Source organism: Triticum urartu, chromosome 5A, assembly GCF_056163025.1.
Source record: "Triticum urartu cultivar PI428250 chromosome 5A, HENAU_Tu73, whole genome shotgun sequence".
NCBI lineage: Eukaryota > Viridiplantae > Streptophyta > Magnoliopsida > Poales > Poaceae > Triticum > Triticum urartu.
Window position 1 is genome coordinate 536857753 of NC_141877.1, and position 13613 is coordinate 536871365.

The 13613-nt window shown below is 50.3% G+C and overlaps 1 pseudogene; it reads right to left on the reverse strand.

Annotated features, from left to right (window-relative positions):
* Positions 1–12548: 12548 nt before the first annotated feature.
* On the reverse strand, positions 12549–13504 carry LOC147972600 (1-aminocyclopropane-1-carboxylate oxidase homolog 1-like; annotated as a pseudogene).
* Positions 13505–13613: the final 109 nt, after the last annotated feature.

The window sequence follows — 13613 nt, forward strand, 5'->3', positions numbered from 1 at the left end:
ATCACTAGCCGGATATGCTGTAGTTTTGTTAATCACTAGCCGGATATGCTCTAGTTTTGTTGATCACTAGCTGGACATGTATTGTTTTGTTGCTCACTAGATGAAATTACATTGTTTCCCATTTGTAGCCTACTCGTGTTTGTGTGGTATACAAGAAGTTGGAGAAGAATCCTTCACCGCATGCATTGTTGGTTTAAGTTGAATGGGCAGCTGAAGTGGAACCTTTTCGTTGCCGAGACTGCCGCCCAAGCCAATGAGGAAGAAACCGGTGACCCTACCAACTCAGCCCAAGAATCGCAGAAGAAGGTTAGAAGAAATCTACGGGGCAAGAAATGGGAGGAGGAGAGGGCGAAGCGAGAAGGTGCGGCGGCCAAGGTGACATGGAGGTTCGAGGAGATCTTGGCGAAGAAGGAAGAGGCATGCGTGAGGCGCTCGGACATCTAGGGGGAGTGGAACGCAGAGAGGTTCAAGCAGTTGATGGATGTGAGGGAGAAGAAGATCAAGCTCGAAGATAGGAGGACCATGATCGAGAAGAGGAAGGCGACCCTCGAAGAGAAGAAGGCCGCCCTCAATGAAAAGATGAGGAAGATCGCAACCAATGCAGATGATGCCAAGATGTTGACCTTGAATATTGGCTCTTTGGATGATGAATCTAGAATTATCATGCAATCCATCCGCTATCAGATGCTAGAGCGGCAGAAAAATCAATTGGTGGCGGCGCAAGATGAGTACGTGGTGGAGGCGGAGGTGGACGCGGAGGCTGCCTACGCGGCGGCTACTGCACCTCCTTGATTGGCAAGCATCTTGCTGGGATGGCTGGTCCGGTAGGGAAGTAATGCACGGACTGCCGGACTGATGTTCTTTTGGAGTCGAGTATGTAAAAACTAAGCATATTTGCCTCCTTTTGGTTCTGATCGGGGATGCGATTCGGCGCGTGTGTGATCCGGCGCGTTGTTTGGATCAACAAGATTTGAGTCTGAATTTGCCGGTAGACAGAATCGGACTACGCTTGGATGGCTGCCTTCCATATGTGTCCGCGGTCTAGTAACCCCTGTCCGTGGACGGAAGCAAGAGGTTTTTTACGGGTTGCCGTTGGAGGTGCCCTTATTAAGAGTGAAAAAAAATTAAGCTTAACCTGTAGTGCTACTATCCCAGGAAAACAACTACAATTTTCTCACAGCGCAACAACCTCGATATGATGATATGACAAGTGACAGTAATTTGGCAGTTATATATTAAGAGTGAAAAAGGTATAAACTTAGCCCGTGCTGCCACTTTCATAGGAAAACAACTACAGTTTTCGCATAGCTCAACGACCTGAACATGATGATCTAACAAGTGATAGTAATTAGGCAATTATTAAGAGTGCAAAAGGTTTAAGCTTAGCCTCGGCTGCTACTTTCCCAGAAGAACAACTACAATTTTCACAGAGCTCAATGATGAACATGATGATCAGACAAGTGGAAGTTATTAGGTAGTTATTAAGAGTGGAAAAGGTTTAAGCTTAGCCTGTGCTGCTACTTTCCCAGGAAAACAACTACAGTTTTCGCACAACTCAACGACCTGAACATGATGATATGATAAGTGACAATTAGGCAGTTATTAAGAGTGCAAAAGGTTTAAGCTTAGCCTGTGCTGCTACTTTCACATGAAAACAACTATAGTTTTCGCATAGCTCAACGACCTGAACATGATGATCTAACAAGTGATAGTAATTAGGCAGTTATTAAGAGTGCACAAGGTTTAAGCTTAGCCTGTGCTCCTACTTTCCCAGAAGAACAACTACAATTTTCACACAGCTCAATGATGAACATGATGATCTAACAACTGGAAGTTATTAGGCAGTTATTAAGAGTGGAAAAGGTTTAAGCTTAGCCTGTGCTGCTACTTTCCCAGGAAAACAACTACAGTTTTCACACACCTCAACGACCTGAACATGATGATATGACAAGTGACCATAATTAGGCAGTTATTAAGAGTGCAAAAGGTTTAAGCTTAGCCTGTGCTGCTACTTTCCCAAAAGAACAACTACAATTTTCGCACAGCTCAATGATGAACATGATGATCAGACAAGTGGAAGTTATTAGGCAGTTATTAAGAGTGGAAAAGGTTTAAGCTTAGCATGTGCTGCTACTTTCCCAGAAAAACAACTACAGTTTTCGCACAGCTCAATGACCTGAACATAATGATCTGACAAGTGATAGTAATTAGGCAGTTATTAAGAGTGCAAAAGGTTTAAGCTTAGCCTGTGCTGCTACTTTCCCGGAAGAACAACTACAATTTTCGCACAGTTCAATGATGAACATGATGATCTGACAAGTGACAGTAATTAGGGAGTAATTAAGAGTGGAAAAGGTTTAAGCTTAGCATGTGCTGCTACTTTCCCAGAAAAACAACTACAGTTTTCGCACAGCTCAACGACTTGAACATGTTGATCTGATAAGTGATAGTAATTAGGCAGTTATTAAGAGTATAAAAGGTTTAAGATTAGCCTGCGCTGCTGCTACTTTCCCAGAAGAACAACTACAATTTTCGTGCAACTCAATAATGACATGATGATCTGACAAGTGGAAGTTATTAGGCAGTTATTAAGAGTGAAAAATGTTTACGCTTAGCATCTGCTGCTACTTTCCCATGAAAACAGCTACAGTTTTCGCACAATGCAACGGCATAAACATGATGATCTGACAAGTGACAGCTAGTAGGCAGTTACTAAGAGTGAAAAACAGACATCTCCAATGGAGAGGCGCTTGTACAGCCGCTTGAGGAGAAAAAAATAACAATTTACCAGTTAGCACCGATGTAATAGTCTCATCCTCCAACGCTCGTATCAATCTGCGGACGCTTAGGCAAATTTTAAAAAAGTGCAAGCGCCTGTAACCTCCAACGCTACAAACGAAGCGTCCGGCGAAGTTCACCGCAAGATGCGTACATACCTAGTGGATTTTTGTTCCTTTCTTTGCGTCCTTTATAGCGCCCGACTCCCGTTATATCCGCTTGTGAGACTTTTTTTACTGGAGCGCCCGGCGCCACCTCACACGTCGATGCCAAGGAAAATCCCAGGATTGGCAGGGAATGAAGCGTAACGGCAAGGAAATCCATCCTAGCGCTCGCTTATAGCGCCTGCATTGGACATGCCCTAAGCTCAGCGATGCGCAATCAGGTGCTAAAAGAGCGGCAGTTCCTAACGGAACAGAATCTGCATCCCCATATAAATTAACGGAAACAGTAACGCCCACACGTCTGGGCGTTTGCATCTCGCCCACATGCATGGATCCGCGTCCATTTGTGGGTGCACGAATCTTAGTATGTTTGTGGTGCAACGTAGGACATGGTTGGTGTGTGAGCATTCACCCGGCCGTCCACACGTTCGTTTCACCACACGGAAGGGGCCGGTGTGTGGACGTTTAGCAGTACGTCCACACGCTAGTTTTCACTCACGCACAAGGGCTGATGTGTGGGCATTTGCCATCTCGCCCACATGTTCGTCTCCTCTCCCACACCCAAGCTGCCAGTTGCCATGCGTCTTGCAGTGTACATAACAACTGGCCTAGTGTGCTTGTAAGCAGATGGCAACTCTCTATTTTTTGCCCAAACATGTCAGTTGCTATGTGTTTTGCAGGGTACACGGCAACTTCCGTAGTGTTCTTGTAAGCAGATAGAAACTCTATTTTACCTGAATATGTTGTTTTGCCATGTCTCTTTGTAGCGCTACATGACAATTGCCTAATGTTAGTAGGTGGCAACTCCTATGGTTTTCAAATCATGGCAACTATAGTAAACCAGACCATACATGACAACTGCTTAGTCTTAGTAGATGGCAACCTCTAAAGTCTTCAAATTATGGCAACTATAGTAAACCAAACCATACATGGCAACAGATGCAGTTGTCCAAAATGGCATCTGGCACTTGATATGGCAACTATAGTTGTCCGACATGGCAACTGCAGTTAAACGGACATTGAAGAGGGTCCGGACCATCGCAACTACGGGGACACGTGGTGACTGTCAAGCGGGGCGTGCGGGACCGTTAGGTAGGTGGCTGAGAGAGGTCGTGTGGGCGTTATGCATTTTCCCACACGTAGGCGTGTGAGAGGGACCGCAAAAAAAAGATGCGTGTGGGCGCTAGTTGTTTTGGCCACACGTAGACGTGTGGACTGATCCTCTTAGACACCACACAAAACGTGTGGGCAGACCCCTTAACTGCCACACGTGTGGCAGTTATCGTCTTCCTAAATGAATTGAACAATCAAGAATTCTGCAGGCATTTGGATAATTTTAACATTGTGAATGCGATAGAATAGCAGTGCATATAAAAATCTTGGAGAAGAACGGAACTCGGACCTCCCAGTATCTCTAGATCGAGTCGCCGCGCGACATCTTGTTCGCGCCGCGCCGCGTGACATCTTGTTCCCGCCGCGCCGCGCGAGGGGGCAGACGAGGACCGTTCCCGCCGGAGTTCACCATGGTAGTCCGCGGCGAGATGGATGCCGAGGCCGAGCTGAGTACAGATGCTGGGATCTTGCTAGGAGAGCTCGGTCTACGCGCAGGCAGTGCGGAGGAGGTCCTCGTCGAGCGACAACGTATAGCAACAGAACGCTTCGGTGGCAGAAACGGACAATGGCGGCGGACGAAACACTTCGGTTCGTGACGGGAAAAGAATACCCAGAAAAACGGTCCGAAAAATATCGGAAGCCCACTGAAAACCAGCCTCCTGCTGCCGCTAGAAAAAGCGGCCCGTTTGGAACGAGACAGGCGTCCGGTTTGGTTCCCAGCCGCCGCCGCCTCCCATAGTCCATCCGCCGCCGCTCCCTTCGCACCAATGCCTAAAAAACCAGATCCCACCACCGTCGCAAGTCTCTGGCTCCATCATCCCCCTCTCCACTGCTGCTTGGATGGACTTCCTCCCCTCGCCTCCCAAGAGCAGCTCGCCCACAACTCATTCAGTTCCTCCCGCGGCTCCACATGAAATTGTAACTCTTAATTTCTCCATGTCATTGTCCGCGAGGAAACTTTTTTCTTTTCGCGGGAAATCGTCTGCAAGGAAATTGAAACTGCGCTCTTCTTCGGTCCAAGACGAGCGGAGCAGCAGATCAGAGGAAGAAGCAGCAACTCGATGAATTGCCTTACGGCCCTAGGATTTGTTAGACAATATAGACGTAGCCTCTGTACACATATTGTAACATTGTATTGTACCTATTGGTACCTCTATATAATGAGATAGCCACACCCCATTTAGGGTGTCGAGCAGTTTCCCAAATCATATGTTTTACATGGTATCAGTTTAGGTTACGATGTCTTCCGCTGCCCCCGCCGCCGCCAGGGTCCTTGATTGGATCGGGCACCTCGGGGGATCCTGCCTCGACCGAGATCGCCACGCCGCCGCCCTACGGCGTTGTTGCGCCGCCGTCCTATGGCGTTGCCGCGGTGCCGCCTTACGACGTCGCCCCTACCTTGTACGACGCCTCTTCGGTGCCCCATGGCTCACTGCCGCCGCTGTCATCTTCATGGCCGGTAGCGTCCTACGGGGCGCCGCCCCCTCATCAACCCTACGCGGCACCGTCGCGGCATCCCTACGGGCCGCCGCCGGCGCAGCCCTACTCTGCGCCGGCACTGCAACCCTATGAGGCGCTACCGCGCCAACCCTACCCCGTACCGACCGGGTCCACGGCCCCTTTGCCACAGCAACCCTACGGGGCTGCGGCCTATGGCGCCCCAGCCGCGGGTCCTCCCGGCTTCTACTCGGCGGTTGCTGCTCATCCCAAGACGGCCCTGTTTTACTTCTCGCACCTGCTACCGGTGAAGCTCGCGCCGGACAACTACTTGTCCTGGCGTGCTCAGGTGCTGCCTCTTCTGCGGAGCCGCTACTTGGAGGGCTATGTTGACGGATCCATCCCGTGTCCGCCCCCTAATCATCCAGCGTATCACACACGTGGGTGGCCCAGGATCAGGCCATCCTCTCCGCCATCCAGTCTTCGCTCACTCCGAGCGTCTCGTCGATGGTCATCTTCGCCGCTACGTCCCGGGAGGCGTGGGCCGCGCTTCACACTAGCTTCGCCTCCCAGTCTCAGACGCGTGCTCATTCCATATGCACCGAGCTGGGTGAGACCAAGCTTGGTGACCCCAGCATCACGGACTACTTCAACAAGATGACTGGTCTCAGTGACACGTTGGCTTCCGTTGGCCAGCCGCTGCAGGATGAGGAGTTCACCACCTACGTGCTTAACGGGCTTGATGATGACTATGAAAATCTCATTAAGAACGTCCATGGCCGCGATGATCCGCTCCCACCTCGTGAGCTTTATGCACGACTCCTTGGTCGTGAACAGCGCATCAAGGCGCGCCGTGTCTCCCCGGGCTTCGCCTCTGCCAATGCCGCCACTCGCGGCAAACCTCCAAAGTCGTCACCATCGGGTGGCAAACCGGCGCCCTCCTCACAACCGGCCTCGCGGGGCAATGCGCCAACCATCACGGGTGGTAGCCGGCCCGTTGCTTGATGTCCTTGTTGTGGTTCTTAGCAGGCCTGCCAGCTGTGTGGCCTTGAGCGCCACATTGCCTCTCGCTGTCATCGTCGCTACAAGCAAGACTTTCTGGGCCTGGGCAACAATGGCAAAGGGAATGATAAGCAGGTCGCCGCCGCGGTGATGAGTCATGAGTATGGCCGCACTCGGTCCTACTCCATCGATCCTACGTGGTATATGGATACCGGAGCTACCAACCACCTCACCGGCAAGATGGGCAACCTTTCTACTCAGGAGCCGTATCGTGGTCATGATCAGGTGCACACCGCCAGTGGAGCAGGTATGCACATCTCCCATGTTGGTCAGGCCTCTCTCCTTACACACAATTTTCGCAAACTGCATCTTTCCAATGCCCTTCGTGTTCTCTCTGCTACGCGTAGTTTGTTGTTCATTCCTCAACTTACGCGTGATAATAATGTCCTTGCCGAGTTTCATCCTTTTCATTTCTTTATCAAGGATCGGGACACGAGGGCCGTTCTGCTTAGCGGTCGTCTTTGTCATGGCATGTATGCACTTGATGCGCCACGCACACCTTCCATGCAGTCTTCTCCTCAGGCGTTCAGTGGTGTTCGTGTGTCGCCTACACACTGGCATGCGCGCCTTGGTCATCCTGCGGCTCCTATAGTTCGTCATGTGTTGCATCGTCATGAACTACCAGTTGTGTCCAATAAAACTGCTGAAACTATCTGTGATGCCTGTCAGTAGGGCAAGAGTCATCAACTCCCGTTTTCAGAGTCTAGTCGTGTTGTGAAACAACCTCTTGAACTTGTGTTTTCTGATGTATGGGGTCATACCCAGACGTTCGTTAGTGATCACAACTATTATGTCAGTTTTATTGATGCTTATAGTCGGTTTACTTGGCTATATCTTATTAAGCGCAAGTCTGATGTGTTCGATGTTTTCAGTCAGTTTCAAGCACACGTTGAGCGTCTCCTTAAGCAGAAAATCATCCATGTTCAATCCGACTAGGGGGGTGAATACCACAACCTCAACTCGTTTTTTAACAAACTTGGGATTTCGCATCGTGTATCATGTCTTCATACACATCGGCAGAATGGAACTGCCGAATGTAAGCATCGTCATCTTGTTGAAACAGAACCTTGCTCGCTCATGCATCCGTTCCTTTTCGGTTCTCGAGTGATGCTTTCTCCACAGCCTGTTTTTCTGATAAATAGGCTTCCCTCACGACTTCTGAAAATGCAAACCCCGCTTGAACTCTTGCTCAATGAAACTCCAGACTACACATTCTTCAGAGTGTTCGGGTGTGCGTGTTGGCCTCACCTACGTCCGTATAACAAGCGTAAGCTAGAGTTTCGGTCTAAGAAGAGCGTTTTTCTCGGGTATAGTTCCCTTCACAAAGGGTACAAGTGCCTACATGTTCCTACAAATCGCGTCTACATCTCTCGTGACGTTGTGTTTGATGAAAATGTGTTCCCTTTTCGTGCACTTCCGACTAACTCTACCATTCCCACACCACCAGTGCCCGTGTCTATACCTTTGCCTGATCAATTTGTGGATGTTGCATATGCCCCTGCGTTGCTTCCTAATCATGCTACACGTATTGGACGCGGCGCTCGCCTTGAGCTCCTTGATGAACAGGCTGATCGGGACGTGCATGCGCCATGCATGTCGGGTGGCACCTGCCAACCCGTCACCGCCTCGCCCGTGGAAGCTGCCCCGCGGGAGCCGGCCTCACCCGGCCCGACGCTGGCCTCGCTCGGCCAGATGCCGGCCTCACTCGGCTCGACACTGGCGTCGCCCAGCTCGACGCTGGCCTCGCCCGGTATGGTGCCGGCATCGCCCGACCTGCTGGTCCCGTCGCCTGGGCCGGCTGTTGCCTCGACTGGCCCAGGGGCGTAGTCGCCTGCCTTGGCCAGCCCCGTCTCGGCCTCCAGTGAGCCGGTCGCCCCTGTCTCGGCCTCCCGTGGGCTGGACTCGCCTGGCTCAACGTCGTCAGTTTCTCTAGCATCGGCCTCATCACCATCACCTGCTGCATCGGTGTTGCCAGCGCAGCCTTCTGTCAACCTTCGTCTTCACACACGGAGCCAATCCGGTATTTTTCGTCTGCAGGAACGCAAGGATGGGACTGTTGCCTGGCTTGCTGCGTGCATGGCTCATACTGCTGCTGATCCCACTACAGAGCCTCGTCACTTTCAGGCTACACTGAGCATTCCTCACTGGCGTGCTGCAATGGAACAGGAGTTTCAGGCTCTACAAAAGAATGACACTTGGCAACTTGTTCCTTCAGTGTCTGGCGTCAATGTCATTGATTCCAAGTGGGTTTTTAAAGTCAAGAGACATGCTGATGGTTCTATCAAACGCTACAAGGCACGGCTAGTTGCCAAGGGTTTCAAACAGAGGTATGTTCTTGATTATGAAGACACGTTCAGTCCAGTCATCAAGCCTACTACCATTCGTTTGCTACTGTTACTCGCGGATGGTTTCTTCGTCAGCTCGATGTGCAGAATGCCTTCCTATATGGAATTCTGGAGGAGGAGGTTTATATGCGTCAGCCGCCTGGTTTTGTTGATCCTGCCCGTCCTCATCATCTCTGTCGTCTGTTTAAGGCGTTGTATGGACTCAAACAGGCTCCTCGTGCATGGCATGCTCGCCTTGGATCTGTCCTTCATGCTCTTGGGTTTACTCCCTCCACTGCTGACACGTCACTATTTCTTCTACAGCGTCGTGAGGTTACGATGTATCTCCTGGTTTATGTTGATGACATCATTCTTATCAGTTCCTCCAATGTTGTTGCTGATCGTCTTGTGACTGCACTCAGTGGTGACTTTGATGTGAAGGATTTAGGTGCTCTGCATTTTTTCCTTGGTCTGGAGGTTTCACGGTCTTCAGCTGGGTTGACTCTTACTCAGAAGAAGTACTCCTTGGACTTGTTGCGGCATGCTGGAATGCTCAAGTGCAAACATGCTATCACTCCGATGTCTGCTACTGATCGGTTGTCTGCTCTTGATGGAGACTCTCTCTCGTATGATGATGCTACTGAGTATCACAGTCTCGTTGATGGTCTGCAATACCTTACTATTACCACGCCTGATATCTCCTATGCAGTCAACTGTGTGTGTCAATTCCTGCATGCACTCAGGACATCTCATTGGTCAGCTATGAAGCGTATTTTGCGTTATGTCTGTCTTACTGCCTCCTATGGTTTGCTTCTTCAGCCTGCACCGTCGTATGAGCTCTTAGCTTTTTCAGATGCAGATTGGGCTGGTAGTCCCGATGACAGGCGATCCACGGGAGGTTATGCGGTATTCCTGGGTTCTAACTTGATCGCCTGGAATGCTCGCAAGAAAGCAACAGTGTCTCGCAGTAGTACTGAAGCTGAATACAAAGCAGTTGCTGATGCGACTGCTGAGATCATATGGGTACAGTCTTTATTGAGAGAGTTGAGAGTCCCTCAAGCTCGCCCTCCAGTTCTGTGGTGTGACAACATCGGTGCTACATATCTTTCATCTAATCCGGTGTTTCATACTCGAACAAAGCATATTGAGGTTGACTATCATTTTGTTCGGGAACGTGTTGCACAGAAGCTACTTTATATCAAGTTCATCTCGTCAAAGGATCAACTTGCTGACATTTTCATGAAGCCTCTTGCACAACCACAGTTTGTAGGCTGTAGGCGCAATCTTAACTTGCTTTGTACTTTAGGCCATAGTTAAGATTGAGGAAGGGTGTTAGACAGTATATACGTAGCCTCTGTACACATATTGTAACATTGTATTGTACCTCTTGATACCTCTATATAATGAAGTAGCCACACCCCGTTTATGGTGTCGAGCAGTTTCCCAAATCATATGTTTTACAGGATTTTGAGATCCCGTAGTTACCAATTGTTTTCCTAGGATGATACTCTATTGCCGGGTGTGTACTGAATGATTCAGAGCGTACTTTAAAGGTACTGCTCCACTTTTGGGTTGTGCTTGCAGCAAGAAGGGAGCACCACGTACACGTAGTTCACTAGTACATAGTACTCCTACTGTTCACTAGATAGTTTACTTTGCCTATATGATGGTTTACCCATGTTGAGTGCACCCACCGTTCGTTGTTATCGTCATGTGCAGGAAAAAGCTTTCATGATGGAAAAGGCTTTGCCCAAGGTCTATTTTGTTGGAGACACACAATTTGAGCTTTCAGACAGGGAATCGTAGCTCAATCAAGCTGCAGGTTTGGTGGAATGCCTGCATGACCGTTGATTTTCCACAAGTTGCAAAATGATGAGGTAACTTGATCGTGACACCTCCCTGTTTGTCTTACTTTTTGCACAATTTTCATTGTTCAGTCCATCAGAACTTACCAGTCAAGTGGATAACAACCGGCTGGGAACTAGAAACCCATGGAGTCACATGCATGAGCACAAGAACTGAGATGCTGTTACTCCTTGGCTCCTTGCTCCCTGTTTTGTAGCTGTGGTACGTAGCGCTATGTAGAAAATCTAGCAAACCGGTGTACAAAATGTAGTAATTATGAAAGGGTTAATTGGATTTATGCCACTACAACTTTCACTAGTTGGAAAAATGCCATTACAATTCTGCACATTGGAAAAATACCATCACAATTCTTTCATCCTCCTCTATATGCCATTATGTTAAATTCGAGACAAAAATACCCTTGTCTTCCTCCTTTCACTCTTCCCTCGTGTTCTTCTACCAAACTGACATGCCATTAACTCCAGCGAGCATGGGGCCGTGCAAAAAACAACTTTCAACACCGACCATGCATACTGTATGGGGTCGTGTGACTTCATGGACGGCACTGGATGGGTTGTGCAACCACTGCAGCCGTCTCCACGTGCCAGAGCATCAGCTTCTAGGGAAGTCATCACAGGAGTAGCGGGTGCCGTTGCTAGTGCTGGAAGCACCCGGCGTGGTTGTTTGAGCAGCGTAGGAGGACACGTAGGGACGAGCAGCACCGGCCACGGCCCAGCACCGCGTAGCTTTGCTGGGTAGGCGTGCATGGGCGCCGGCGTCAACGGCGGCGACACGAGCACGGGGTCCAACATGTTCGGGCCGCCGGAGAGCAACGACATGTTCCGACCGCTCGACCCGGTGATGCTCTATGCGGACCAGTCGCCGTCTGTGAGGACGTACTACGTCAACAGCCGCAGCCTTGGGACATGGTGGAGCTCCATGTCCCGCCATCCTCCAAGAGCCGCACTCCTTAGAGCCAGCCCGCCGTGGCTCAGCTGGTTGACACAGGTGAACGCATGCAGGGTGCTCGACAAAATGTCGAGGCCGCTGCAGACCATGCGGAGAGGAGGTCTGCGGCCCTTGTGTGCGTGTGCTCGGGATCCTTGAGCTCTTGGATACGGCAATGTTGAAGAGGCTAGAGCTCCACCTCATGTGTTCGCCGAACTTGGCCGAATCCTGCTTGTTCTGCACGTGCAGACGACGCCGGAGCTCACCGGACAGACGTTGGGCTAGGCCTGTGCGGGCGTAGGCGCATGCGGCGTGCAGCGCGCCATGGGGCGCGACCAGGGAGCATGCGGGCGGGGAAAACAGGATCTCGCTGAGCTCCATGGCGACCATTGTGTCCGGTGGTGACGACGAGATCAGGGAAGAGGCTAGAGGCGTGGGTTGGGACGTGTAAGAAGGGGCCAGGGGTTACGCTGTTGCCGGTGGCAACGGTGGCAGCGACAGCATGGCGACGGCGAGCTATAGTTCGCTGGACGCTGTTAATGGCATGGTTGTCAGTTTGTTAGAAGAGAAAATATGAAAGGAGGGTGAAAGGAGAAAGACAAGGGTATTGGTGTCTCAAATTTAACATAATGGCATATAGAGGAGAATGAAAGAGTTGTAATGGTATTTTTCCAATGTGCAGAATTGTAATGGCATTTTTTCAACTCCTGAAAGTTGTAGTGGCATATATCCAATCAACCCATTATGAAAATACTTTTCGTATTATCTAAGTTTGAAATTTACTATATTTTTAAAATATTAATATATTTTGTGTGTAGCTAGCATTACTGAGGTGTAGACTGCTCATGCTTAGTTTAGTGTTATACATATATTGGATTCAAAACAAACACAATCGGAACATCTTGCCTTGTTTGGATGGATACGATTGGAGTGCTGAGCGAGGAACTAGCTTGTACTTTTGATCGGATGGATGGCCTCGGGTGCTTGAGCAGAGAGCTGCCATGGAGCCGTTCGCCCTGTAGTGCTGGACCAGCTTCGCTATTGTGGTGCTCCTGTACCGCGCCTCACCATCGGCCACAATTGGCCATAGCACTCTCGTGGATGTGGCTGCGCCCTGCCGCCAGAAGAAGCAGGCCACGGAGACACGAGGCTTGACGCTCTTGGCCACCACGCGGTGGGGTCGGAGTAGGTGGTGGTGCCCATCGTTAGGTGTGGCTCTAGGCAGGACGGGATGTAGTGGCCGGAGAGCCCCTCCACGCATGCGGCGTCCTCCTCCAGGTGCCCACTGCGGAGGCCCAGCCCCTCCAATAGTAGCTTGAGCAGGCTGCGGCCTAGCTTTGCACCAGCCTCATGTACTCCGACGCGATGGTGTTGCATGAGGGCGGGATCTCCTCGGGCGGCAACGGTTCCGGCGCCGTCGCCATGAACAAGGTGTTGTGCCAGTTAGCCACCGGCGATTGGAAAAGTTGCTCTGATACCTCACGCGCCGGCAAGAGTCCCGGCTGTAGTAGGGCGCCTTGGTCTCCGCTGGCTCCTCCTGAAAGCCCCGCAACGCTATGAGCATCTCTGACATGATCGCCTTGGGGATGCCGTCGTTCACCACCTGGAAGAAGCCCACTGTCTCCGCGGCCGCCTTCAACGCGGTGACCAGCTCAGCTTACTCAGATGGTGTAAGGGGCAACAGGATGACACATCAATATTTAGTACTCCCTCTATAAACTAATATAATACCTTTTAGATAGTTTACAGAGGGAGTACTGAAGTGTGGATTATGACCTCTAAATATCCACTACTTATCCTGTGCACCCTAATTTTGTCCGACCATGCTGCCATATTTTTCAAGTAAACACAGAATTTATAGAAGGATGGCACACCAGAACGCAACTTCAAAGATCGTGAGACTGCTATATTCATATTTTTTAAACTGAGACTGCTATTTTTT